The sequence below is a fragment of the Delphinus delphis genome, chromosome 2 (assembly GCF_949987515.2).
Source record: "Delphinus delphis chromosome 2, mDelDel1.2, whole genome shotgun sequence".
Lineage (NCBI taxonomy): Eukaryota > Metazoa > Chordata > Mammalia > Artiodactyla > Delphinidae > Delphinus > Delphinus delphis.
In genome coordinates, this window is record NC_082684.1 from 101,818,840 (window position 1) to 101,832,642 (window position 13,803).

Here is a 13,803-nt window from a genome sequence, read left to right on the forward strand (position 1 = left end):
ATTATCTTCTCCTGTAAGTGTGAAGCTTTTTTTTTTAATATGGTAAGGACATGGAACTTTACTCAGGAGGCACAGCGCATGATAGCGTGCTCCACGCACCAACATCAGACTCCTCAAGTCTGTGCAACGCTTGCCTTGTGGTCCAAGGAGGGGGCTCCCGAAGAGGAGACTTTGGCTTCTTTGCCACCCCGGCCCCTGCCATTCCCAACAACCTAGAGAGCACTCTGCGTCTGGTAAGGGTTCCTCAAACACGGCAGACTTCGCCGACTGACGGGCTCCACGCCTCCACTTCCCATCATTACGGAGGCTGGGCCCCAAGGATGGCAGAAGAATTAAGCCACTATAATCATTAGTGGAATGAGGCGATCTCACGGGGTGGGGGTGGGGGGCAGGTCCCAGCTGCTACAAAATACAAAATACACGAAGGCCAGACTGTTTGCAGAGATTTTACTCTGTGGATGGTGGTGTCAAAAGGACCAGTGAAGAGTCTTACAGAGGTGCCCACGGCCTGGGGCCATGCAGGTGAATTTCCTCAATCCCTCCTCCCTCAGCACTCTCTTGCACTTCCAGCTCCTTGATACAAAGTTCTTGTGTCGGCTGAAATCTTGGAAAGCCTCCTCTCCCCATCATTAGACGGGTAAGGAAACTAAGTATAAACAAACATTCTTCAAGCCAGCTGAAGGTGAGCTAAGGAAGATGGGTAGGAAGCCATGTCATGTTGACTGTCCCTCGTGAGCACATCAGCACCTGTCATGCTCCCTGCTCTCCTCCTTTCCTCTCTGTGGCTCTCTGACTCCCATCTGCCCCAGGCTCCTAGACAAGACTTAGGGGGCCCCAGGGGCATTGAGGGCCTTCAGCAACAAGGCAGTCTGGCTGCTGATCGTATAACCCAGAGTCCCCGTGTCACAGGGACCTGAATCTCTTTGCCTGGGCCTCAGCTCTCCGAGAAGCTGTGGATTCTGCCTGGGTCTCCAGCTCGTGCCGTCTCCTACTTTCCCATTCCTGTCCCATTCCCTGTGCTGAGGTGAGGAGTCCTGCCATTTCTTTTATTTATTTATTTAGGCTGCGCCAGGTCTTAGTTGCAGCACACGGGGTATTTAGTTGCAGCATGAGGGCTCTTACTTGCAGCATGCATGTGGGATCTAGTTCCCTGACTAGGGATGGAACCCAGGCCCCCTGCATTGGGAGTGTGTAGTCTTAACCACTGGACCACCAGGGAAGTCCCCTCCCGCCACTTCTTGCAGGACCTCCTGGGCAAAAGCTAATACTCAGAGTGCATCTTTGCTTTTAGTCTTTATACTGATTGAATGGCAAAAATGGGACGTTCACCTTATAGCAGAAGAAGAAAACATGGGAATCCAGCTTCATAGCCGATAACATACTCTATCTTGTTTTATGTCCAATTATATTATTTTGCCAATACATTCCTTCCGTGCTCTGGAAAGTCAGGATATTGGGGTGACATGAGTAAATGATATTGAAATGTTGGGAGAGAGGCATGTTATTATGTACACAGGGATATGAATCCCTCCATCCATGCTATACCCTTGTTCCTAGAGGCCAACCATTCACCTGGACCCATCCACACCTCTTGACAACGTGCTGTCTGGTTTCCACACCAAGAGCCCAATGGGCACATCTAGTTGCAGGTTCTTGGCCCTTTTGACCTACTTCATCTAGCTGGAGTTAATTGCTCCATATTCAACCACGTCACAAAAAAAAAAAAAACCCGGAGGTGAGGTAACTATAGTTCAAAAGCTGGCCATCCTAATGTGATGCACGAATACATTTTGCATGACAGTTAGGAAGATGAGGCATTAAGTGGCTCAAAATGAAACTCGGTCATGTATAATTACCATGCAATGAAAAGAATATAATTTAAAACTATTAAATTTAAAAAAAGTGTCTGCATTGAGAGTTAGAGTTCTTCCATTAAGAATAAATCTTCATGAAACATATGGCTTATAGTGGCCTAGGGGTCTCGCTTAAACCTCACCAAAGGTGAGTTCAATTAAAAGTTCATCTTAGCTTCAAACTTTATCAAAGCCTTGAATTCATTAATATTTTCAATAGCTCATCTCTCTCATTTTAAGCCCTTCAGGCTCCATTACATCTAACTGTTTGCTGGATTTGGACCTCTTAAAGTCTTTTTTTTTTAAACCCAGGTCTTTGGACAGAGCCATATTTTAATTATACAGTATAATTTTTCAGTTCCCATTTTCTAGTCTCTCTTATTGTCAACTACTTATCGGCAAATGCTTAGACACAGCTATTCTTTCTAGGTTGAAGAAGCCAGAAACTATCCTCATACTATAAGAATCTCAAACTATACAGGTTTTTCCCACGGCTTAAAAAAGTGTGGGAGGGCTTCCCTGGTGGCGCAGTGGTTGAGAGTCCGCCTGCCAATGCAGGGGACATGGGTTCGTGCCCCGGTCCGGGAAGATCCTGCATGCCGCGAAGCGGCTGGTCCCGTGAGCCATGGCCGCTGAGCCTGCGCGTCCGAAGCCTGTGCTCCCCAACGGGAGAGGCTACAACAGTGACAGGCCTGCGTACAGCAAAAAAAAAAAAAAAAAAAAAAAAAAGTGTGGGGAAAAAGTTGTGTCTCTTCAAGTAATCTTTATTTTTTGGCTGTCTTGGGTCTTCGTTACTGCACACAGGCTTTCTCTAGTTGCAGCGAGCGGGGGCTACTCTGCATTGCAGTGCGCAGGCTTCTCACTGCAGTGGCTTCTATTGTTGCAGAGCACAAGCCCTAGAGTATGCGGGCTTCAGTAGTTGCGGCACGTGGGCTCAGTAGTTGTGGCTCGTGGGTTCTAGAACGCAGGCTCAGTAGTTGCGGTGCACAGGCTTAGCTGCTCCGCGGCATGTGGGATCTTCCCAGACCACAGATTGAACCCGTGTCCCCTGCGTTGGCAGGCGGATTCTTAGCCACTGTGCCACCAGGGAAGTCCTTCAAGTAATCTTTTAAAATATGTTTACACTGTATGTTCTCACATATTTATAAAGAGTGGCCAGCAACTCCACCTGCAGAAGTGGAAGCACAGAATATATCCCGCATTCCCCCACTCCTCCCAGCCCCCAGTCAGTGGGGGGTGAGCAGGGGGTAGTGGGATTCTGGAGGAGGTCCCTCAGAACTGGAGAACAAATGGGGCCAATCGACCAAATGGTATAAAAAGGCTGGAGGTAAAGGTAGAGACGGGAGATGCAAACAGAGGAGGGATATCTGGGACTGAGGGAGATCCCCAGCAAGGATGGGAATGGACTTCGGAATGTGGGAGGTGAGAGGTAAAATCCCACAAGAACACTCCTGGGGGGCAGGTCAACAAACAGCATCAGAGGGCTTTGGTCTCCCCACCCTCTATTTTTGTGTGGCACCAAATGTTGCCTTGAATCTGGGGGAACCAGAAATTTAGGTCAGCTCCCTCCCTTATGTGATGACTGAGCAGCTCATTGATACAGAACCCTGGGTGGTACTCTGGTGAGGATACCAACGGACACTCAAACAGTACCACTGTGGCAGAATTTTTCAGCCTACTTGCCTTATACCAGCCCTGCTTGAGCAGTCATAGGAAAGCATGGTGGTTAAGAGCCATGGGCCAGTCTGGATGGGTTCAAATCCTGGCTCTGCTACTTATTAGCTGCACGATCCTGGGCAAGTTACTTAATTACCTTGTGACTCAATTTCCCTATCTATCTGTAAAATAGGGATAATAATAGTACGTATTCTACAGGGTTGTTGTAAAGATTTCATGATTAATACACATGAAGATCTTACAACAGGGCCTGGAACACAGCAAGCACTCAATAAATACTAGGTACTATTATTATGTGAAGTAAGTCAGAAAGAGAAAAACAAATATCATATAATATCGCTTATATGTGGAATCTGGAAAAATTGTACAGGTGAACTTATTTGCAAAACAGAAATAGAGACACAGATGTAGAGAACAAACATATGGATACCAAGGCGGGAGAGGGGGTGGGATGAATTGGGAGACTGGGATTGACATACATACACTAATATGTATAAAATAGATAACTAATGAGAGCCTGCTGTATAGCACAGGGAACTATACTCAGTGCTCTGTGGTGACCTAAATGGGAAGGAAATCCAAAAAAGAGGGGATAAATGTATACATATAATTGATTCACTTTACTGTACAGCAAGAAAGTAACACAATATTGTAAGGCGACTATACCCCAATCAAAATTAATTTTAAAACAAGATCCTACAACAGGGTCTGGAACATAGTAAACACTCAATAAATACTAGCTACTATTATTATTGTTTCCTCTATCTTGGTTCAAGGTCCTGGCATCTGAAACCTCCCTCATAATTCTTCCTTCCTCCCCCAGAATCCTCCAAATTCCCACCCACATTTCTTTATCCCTGTAGACCAAAAGTCCTTTTTCTCTCATTTTTTTTCTTACAAGAGGCCTAGAGTTCCTATCAGGCAGATCCTGATTGCTTCACAAGGAAGCCGTCCAGTCACATAAACAAAGAAAAAAAATGAGAAACTGGGCTTCACCAAAATTAAAATTTTCAAAGGACATTATTAAGAAAATGAGATGACAAATAGCAGACTGGGAGAAAAAGTAAACAGAATACATATATCTGACAAAAGACTTGTATCCAGAATATACAAAGAACTCATAAAATGACAGCACAACTTTTAAAAATGAGCACAAGATTTAAAAAGGCATTTCACAATGGATAAATGGCCAATTAGCACATGAACAGAAGCTCAACATCATTAATTGGTATGGAAATGCAAATTAAAACCACATCGAGAGAGTTGGCAAGGAGGCAGAGAAAAGGGAACCCTCATACACTGTTGCTGGGAATGTAAACTAGTGCAGCCACTATGAAAAACAGTATGGAGGTTCCTCAAAAAGTTTAAAAATAGAACTACCATATGATCCAGCAATCCCACTTCTGGGTATATATCCAAAGGGAATGATATCACTATGTGGAAGAGACATCTGCACTCCCATGTTCATTGTACTATTTATTCACAAACGCTAAGACACGGAAACAATCGAAATGTCCATTGAGGGATAAAGAAAATGTGGTACATACATACAATGGAATGTTATTCAGCCATAAAAAAGGAAGGAAATCCTGCCTTTTGCAACCACATGGACAGGTCTTGAGGGCATTATTCTAAGTAAAATAAGTCAGAGAAAAACAAATAATGTATGATCTCACTTATATGTGGAATCTAAAAAAAAAAATCAAATTCATAGAAACAGAGAGTAGATTGGTGGTTGCCAGGAGCTGGGGAAAACAGGGAGATAAACTTGTTTGTCAAAGGTTACAAACTTCCAGTTATAAGAAGAATAAGTTCTGGGGATCTAACGTATAACATGGTGACTATAGTTAATACTACAATATTTTATACTTGCAAGTTGCTGAAAGTAGATTTTAAGCATTCTCACCAAAAAAGAAAAAAAAAAAAAAGACAACTCTGTGAGGTGATGGAGGTGCTAATCAACTTGATTGTGGGACTCATTTATTTCACAAGATACATGTATATCAAATCATCACATTGTACACTTTAAATATATTACTAATTTGTCCACTGTACCTCAATAAAACTAGAAGAAAAATGAAAATAAAACACGTTGAGAGATTACCTCTCAATATCCTCTAGAATGGCTGAAATAAAAGAAACAAAAAAGAAAAACATGGTCCAAAAGGTTACATGCACACCCCTATGTTCATTGCAGCACTATTTACAATAGCCAAGACATGGAAGCAACCTAAATGTCCATCAACAGAGGAATGGATAAAGAAGATGTGGTACATACATACAATGGAATATTACTCAGCCATTAAAAAGAATGAAATAATGCCATTTGCAGCAACATGGATGGACCTAGAGATTATCATACTGAGTGAAGTAAGTCAGAGAAAGAGAAATATCGTATGATATCACTTATAAGTGGAATCTAAAAAGAAATGATACAAAAGAACTTACAAAACAGAAACAGACTTAGAGAAGGAACTTATGGTTACCGGGGGGAAGGGTGGGGGGAAGGGATAGTTAGGGAGTTTGGGAGTGACATGCACACTCTGCTGTATTTAAAATGGATAACCATCAAGGACCTACTGTATAGCACAGGGAACTCTGCTCAATGTCATGTAACAACCTAAATGGGAAAAGATTTTGAAAAAAGCATAGATACATGTATATGTATAACTGAATTACTTTGCTGTACACCTGAAACTAACACAACTTTGTTAATCAACTATACTCCAATATAAAAGAAAAAGTTAAAAAAAAAAGAAACAAACAAAAAAGATTGACAACACCAAATATGGCAAGGATACAGAAAAGTTGGGGCCTCATACACTCCTGGTGGAACTGTAAAACAGAACGGTCATTTTGGAAAAGAGTTTGGTAGTTTCTTATAAAGTTAAACACAAATTGACCATACAACCTCACAATTCCACTGTCTGGTATTTCACTCAAGAGAAATCAAACTATATCCACACGAAGACGTGTACTCAAATGTTCACAGCAGCTTTATTCATAACAGCCCCAAATCAGAAACAACCCAAATATCCATCAACAGGGGAACAGATAAAAGAAATGGAACATCCATGCAATGGAACACTGATGAGCGATAAAAACGGATTGCCAATACGTGCAACACCAGGGAAACGTTTTCAAAACGTTATGCTAAGTAAAAGAAGACAGACACACAAAAATTCTTTTTTGTGTGCGATTTTCTGTGCCATCTGATTCTTTCACAGGAAATTCCTGAACAGGCAAAACTGATCTTATAACGGCAGAGAAGGCAAATCAGTGGTTTCCTGGGGCTGGGGTCCAGGAATTGACTGCACAGGGGCATAAGGGAACTGTTTGAGGTGACGGAAATATTCTGTATCTTGATTGTGCTGGCTGGTGGTTACATGGGTTTCAAAACTTGTAAAAACCCACTGAACGGAAAAACAAAAAAACCCCACATGAAATTGTATACTTAAAATGGGTGCATTTTATTGTATGTAAATTTTACCTCAGATCATTTGATTTTTTAAAAAAGCAGCCAATCTGGTTTCTTTAGCAACAGAAAAACCAGTTCTCCAAGTCAGGGGTGACAGGGGGTAGGAAAGTTGGTAGGTGGGGGTGGGGTGGGGTGGGGTGTCAGTTTTTAAAAAACACAATTACTTGCATGGTGCTCTCTGGGAGGAAAACTGTTTCATGAGTCCCGGAAAAGTTGTTCTACCCTGCCCCGCACCCCTCCAAAAGGCCAGACGACTCCTTTAAGGCATCTGGCGGGTGGGGGGTCGGGAGGAGAACAAGTGTGTCCTATCACCCTGCGGCTCCCTCTTCCCTCTGGTACTTCAGTTCTGCTGGGGTCAGGGCAGCAGAGGTAAAGTCCCTGGTCCGAGTCCTCTTGTGGCACAGGTTCCAGAGACAGGCAGGGAAGCGGAGCAATAGATGCTTTCACACCTCTGCCAGGTGTGTGAGCCCTAGAGAGAGAAGCTGGACTCAGGAGCTGGGCCTGGGGCTCTCCAGGGCCTGTTCTCCCATAAGGGTAGAGCTGGTTACACGGGAGAAACAGGCTGTTTAGGCCGACAGTCAGAGGCCCCACCTCCCTTCTGCTCAGGATCTGACGGCCCCAGAAGGCCAAGGTCTAGACTGAGCTGCAGCACAGCCTCCACTCCCCGCTCTCCATCACTCCCACCTTCAACCCATCACCAAGTCCTGTCAATCCTCATCCAAGCACATTTCAAATGCCTCCCTTTTCTTGATCTCTCCTGTCCTCACCCCAGTTCAGGGCACTCTGCATCTTTGTACGTATCTCCCTACTCTTCTTCCTGCTCCCATTTTTTCCTCCCTACACTCCATCCAAAGCAGTCAAGTGATCTGTTAAAAAAGTAAACTAGGGCTTCCCTGGTGGCGCAGTGGTTGAGAGTCCGCCTGCCGATGCAGGGGACAAGGGTTCGTGCCCCGGTCCGGGAAGATCCCACATGCCGCGGAGCGGCTGGGCCCATGAGCCATGGCCGCTAAGCCTGCGCGTCCGGAGGCTGTGCTCCGCAACGGGAGAGGCCACAGCGGTGAGAGGCCCGTGTACCGCAAAAAAAAAAAAAAAAATAGTATACTAGATAACTCTTTGCCCCAAACCCTTCAAAGGTAAGTCATTACTTTTAGGAAGAACTCCGAAATCCTTAAGCTGTCCTTTGAAGCTTTGCAGAATCTAGTCCTGCCAGCCTCTCTGGAACCATCTGATGCCTTCTACTTCTCACTCATGATGCTTTGGCCACCCTAACCCTCTCTCCTCTCCTCAAACACGCCCTCTTTCCTGCCTCTGGGTCTCTGCACATGCTATTCCCTCTCCTTTTGTGGTCTTCTCCTCCACTCTTCGCCTGGCCCGTGCTTCAGGTTTCAGTTTAGAAGCCACATCCTGCTCCTTTATGCTCACGTAATACTCTGTAATTTTTTTCTTCATACATTTTGTGATATTCTGTAATTATACATTGATTGATGTGACTCTTTGTTTCATGTCTGTTGCCCTAATTACACTTAACAAAGGCAACAACAGCATCTGATTTGCTCCTCACTGGATTCTTGAGCCCAAGCATCGTGATTGGCACTTAAGAGGCCTAAGAAGATATTCTTTAAACGGATGGATGAATGAATAGAGGAGTGTTTGTATTTATTTATTTATTTTCGTGTAGTTCTTTTTATTATACCAATTTATGTGCGAAGAGTTACTTTCCACTTAATATAAATACAGTTTCATACTAGAAATTCCATGGAGTTCAAGCCAATCCTTATTTGCATTCCTTGAAATGGAGTATACGAACTGGACAACCTTCCTTGTGTAGGACATGTGATATCACATGTTGACCATGCGCTGACCCTCTCAGCTTAATCCCCCAATACTGTTCCAAAGTCCTAATTTGCTTGGTTTAGCCTTTCCAAAGTCTTTTTTTTTTTTTTTAATGAATTTTATTATTTTTTTTTTTTGGCTGAGTTGGGTCTTCGTTGCTGCACGCGGGCTTTCTCTAGTTGTGGCAAGCGGGGGCTACTCTTCGTTGTGATGCGCAGGCTTCTCATTGCTGTGGCTTCTCTTGTTGCAGAGCAGGGGCTCTAGGCGCATGGGCTTCAGCAGTTGTGGCGCGAGGGCCCAGTAGTTGTGGCTCACAGGCTCTAGAGCGCAGGCTCAGTAGTTGCGGCGCACAGGCTTAGTGGCTCTGCGGCATGTGGGATCTTCCCGGACGGGGGCACGAACCCGTGTCCCCTGCATTGGCAGGCGGGTTCTTAACCACTGCGCCACCAGGGAAGTCCCCCAAAGTCTTTCTTTATCTTAGCTTTTTTTTTTAAAGATGTACTTAAATGAGTTATTTTGCTGGTTGCTTCCATATTGCTTCATTCAAAATCCAAAATGGAGTTCAGAAAGACAACAAATAAAATTACAGCTAAAGTGCAAACTACATTTCTGAGTATCTGCCAAGTAGACACACCCAATCCAACGTGCTCCTTCCAGTTCAATGGATTCCCCATTGCACCACCCGTGAAAATGTCAGTAGTCTTCATGAACCCCACAGAACTTACTGTCTCTTAGTTTCCCTTCTACTCTTAACCTTACCAACCGCCTATCAGGTACTGCAGAGAAGTGTTTTTAAAATCTAGGCTTTATTATTTTTTTAGGTATGGCAAGGCCAACAGATCAGGAGATGACTACCATTGAAAAAATAGTTTGTTAAACCCACAGATCCCAAGAGAAGGGGGCATGGCAAACCATGGGGGCACAAAGGGAAGCCCCAGTGTCGGCCAGGTGTCAGAGGCAGTGAGGGGGAAGTGTGGACAAGAGCCTTCACTGAGGTTTCCTCAGTAAGTAACAGGTGAGGCAAGGTAAGAAGGCTGAGGATTGGTTAGTTTGAATAATCTCATTGGATTCTGGGCATATTTGGGGCTGTCCTTAGTTGCCTTAGTGGGGCCTCGGTCCTCGGGTGATTAGGGCAGGTAGATCATGGCTGGAGCAGAAGAGCCCAGTAGAGGAGGTAGTTGGGGGTGTGGGATCTGGATTGGTTGGTTTGCAGTTGAAAGGTACACTCCCAGGTGAGTTGCTTACATCTCTAGGAACTGGCTAATCCCAGGAAGGGCAGTCTCTCCAGAGTCAGCTGGGCCCCAAGAGGTCAGAGCATCAGAGTACAGCAAATAGGAGATGTGACAAATTCAAGGGGCAAGCTGAGTATTTAATTTGAAGGAATTCCCCGAGAGGACTGGTCCTTCAGTTATTCTCACACACGCGCGCACGCGCACACACACACACACACACACACACACACACACACACGCATACTCTATACCCAACCATGGGACAGTAGGAACGAGCACAGCTCTCTGCTTTCTTTCTAGAAGCCGGACAGACACTTCTTCCTTCTTGTTTCCTTTCTACCAGGGATATTAGGACCAGTAACCACCTTCCCAACTAAAAGCTTGTATAACTCCCAGGGCACCTGGGCTTCTGCTTCAGAAAAGGACACCCATTCAGCTGGAACCAGAGCAGTGACACGCTCTGGGGAGGGCAGCACGCCTGCTCCATGCGCAGAAGGTGCCTATGGGAAGGCCTGTGAGTTACCAGGAAGAACCCGGCCACCCGCAGATGCATTCCTCCTGGGGGTGGCGGGGTGTTGGTCAGAGTTCTAGGTTGTGGGCCACAGAATCCACCCCAGCTAGTTTGAACAGACAGCTTTATGCAGGGTTAAAGACAGATCACAGAATCAGTGGAGGGTCTCAAGGAACAGACACCAGCAGGAGGCTCCAGGAAGCACTCCCCAGACCACAACACAGAACCGTGCAGCCATGGGACCTTCCGCTCGTGCACGACTAAGCAGCTTCAGAAGCAGGCATCTCCGAGAAGCTGCTTCCTAAATCAGGAAGCCACCACCAGCAGCCACCAGATCCATGCCGCCTCTCCCACAATCCGTCCCACTTTCCTCCTGACATAATCCAACGTCACATGCACGGCCATCTGGTTGGTAGAAAGTAATTCACGTCCTGTACTCTAGGGGCAGGGGAGTCTGGGAAATGCCATTTTTAGCTCCGGCCTCTCATTTAGAGTGGGTGTGTGTGTCTATTAATCCATGTGTCCACCGCACATGGTCTGGTACCTTTCACTGGGCCTAGTATATGTTTTTAAAGCACCGAGCATGCTTACTGTTTTAAAACTGTGAATTATTGGACAAAATTCTCTGTCCCTAAATCTCAGTGGCTATGGCTGTACTCCCCATGATCCAATTTTCCAGATGCTCAAGGCCCACCTTCCTGGACATTTAAAGATGACTGTCCTCTACCCTCTGTTGGCATATACATGGCTTTTTAGAACGTAGAACCTAACATTTGCGCAAAATCCAACTTAAGATTATAGCTGCTTATCTAGCAGAAGATCACATTTCCCAGCTAGATGAGCCATTATTTTCTGCTGGGCCAGCTCAAGAGGCTTAGCAACTGGTCTTGACATTTTCTGTCCCCTGAAATGCATTAAAAAAAAAAATCCCTGTAACCCATAAGACACACAGGTGAGGAATACCTTATCGGCATCCTCAGGATTTACATCAAGATCTCTGAGTTCAAATCCTGTCTCTCCCATGATTTCTATGTGTAATTTTGGGCAAGTCATTTAACTTCATGAGACAGCAATTTTCTCACCTATAAAACAGGCCTGGTAGCGACTACTTCATAAAGCTGTTGAGAAAAGGACACAAGATAATAATATATAAAAACACTGTGTACACTGAAAAACTATTGACCTGAGCTAGCAAGTAGGCTTCATCTCATGAGCCAACTCCCATGAATTTATTAGCACTGCCTGGAGAAGTGGGTTGAGAAGGATTCTGAGGCTGTGTCTGGGCTCACCGGGAAACAGTGCTGTTGACTGGCAGCAATGCCTGTTGTGATTACCAGAGATTGTTGGCATTTGAAGGGCATCACAGATGCCACCTATTTGACGTTACCACTCTGGATGTGTGGGTGTTGTAATTATCATTATAATGGCAGAAGTCTTCTGGGGTGGCCTTAAGAAGACTGTCATTAAAGAAGCAGCAGAGGGACTTCCCTGGTGGCACAGTGGTTAAGAATCTGCCTGCCAATGCACAGGAGGACAGGGGTTCGATCTCTGCAACAAGAGAAGCCACCACAATGAGAAGCCCGTGCAATGCAACGGAGAGTAGCTCCCGCTCGCCGTAACTAGAGAAAGCCCGTGCACAGCAACGAAGACCCAACGCAGCCAAAAATAAATAAATTTATTTTTAAAAAATCAGCAGAAAATCACCTGAAAAAGAACAAGGCTTGAAAAATCAAGTGATTCATTTTGTCAGACTAGGAATTGATTTCCCAAAACAGCAAACTCCAGCAGGGCCACAGTGCGCTAGGAACAGAGCTGAACACTTGGTTCCTTCGCATTTCCCTCGGGAGCCCCTTCTCCTCTGCTCCTTTGTCAAGTCTCCAGGCCAGGCCCTCTTCCATTGCCATGACACGGATTCCCAGAGCGATCTTATCCCCTCCTATGTCTTCACACCCTTCCACGGATATCTCTGGCCCAGATCTCCCAAGAGCTCTCCACCTGTGTATCCAAACTGCTATCTGCACATTTACACGCAGTCTGTATGAGACCCAGTGTCTAGCTGCAAGCAACAGAAAACACCTCTGGCATGTGTATGCAGAAAAAAACCTTCATTTAAAAAGATACCAAAGAGAGACTTCCCTGGTCCAGCGGTTGAGACTTCGCGCTTCTAATGCAGGGGGCGTGGGTTCGATCCCTGGTTGGGGAACTAAGATCCCACATGCCGCATGGCAAAAAAAAAAAAAAAGATATTAAATAGCTCATGGAATCTCTGAAAGGACAACCAGGCAACACAGCAGAGAACAGTGTCAAAGGTCAAGCCACAGAACAGCCACCAGAGGACACAGGCACAGCGTCTTGAGCCACTGATCTCACGGACGCTGAATAGTGGATACTGCAGCTATGACAGCTGCCACCACAGCCTCTCAACACCGGCCACCGCCTCGCTCACCTGAATGGATTCTGCTCAGCTGCTGCTTCTTTGAGTTAACTTACAAATCAAAGTCCGGGGGGTGAGAAATGTCTGAGTGCCAGAGCCTAGGTTGTGTGCCCATGCTTTTGACTCAAGTAAGTCTGAGAAGGCAAGTCTTGATTTTTCGCTTTATGGTGGGAGGTAGGCTCTGCTTCATAAAGTTTGGAAGAGGGTTTGGGTGCTAGGTGGCACTTTCAGGCCAAGGTGGGTAAGAAGTAGGTATGTGTTCTTCACTTTCTCCCCCCTTTAGGTCTAAGGCCCTGGGAGATGGTGGAGCCACAAGATGGAAGGATGCTGAGTCCCTAAACCACCATGTCACCATGCTGACCCTGAATACCTGCACTGGAACATCATGTGGACCAAGAAAAAGGTTTTTTAATAAAAACTTTTATTATTTTAGGCCACTGATATCGTGGAGTTTATTTCTTAGAGCAGCTAGTACAGTAAGTCCCCTACATACAAACGAGTTCCGTTCCAAGAGCACATTCATCAGTCCAGTTTGTTCGTTAAGTCCAACAGAGTTAGCCTAGGTACCCAACTAACACAATCAGCTATATAGTACTGTACTGTCATAGGTTTATAATACTTTTCACACAAACAATACATAAAAAAAAACAAACACAAAAAATAAAGAAAACATTTTGACTCTTAAAGCACAGTACCTTGAAAAGTACTGTAGTACAGTACAACAGCTGGCATGCAGGGGCTGACATCTAGTGAACAGGCAAGAAGAGTTGACTGGAGGAGGGCGA

General features: G+C 45.2%; 1 long non-coding RNA gene across 4 annotated transcripts in view; it reads left to right on the forward strand.

Annotated features, from left to right (window-relative positions):
• LOC132420671 (uncharacterized) overlaps positions 1-13,424 on the forward strand; it is a 54,178-nt gene extending 40,754 nt beyond the window's left edge. For all 4 annotated transcript variants that reach the window (XR_011246373.1, XR_011246372.1, XR_011246371.1 and 1 more), the window contains exon 4: positions 13,302-13,424. This is a non-coding gene — a long non-coding RNA (uncharacterized lncRNA). The remainder of the gene's footprint in view (positions 1-13,301) is intronic.
• Positions 13,425-13,803: the final 379 nt, after the last annotated feature.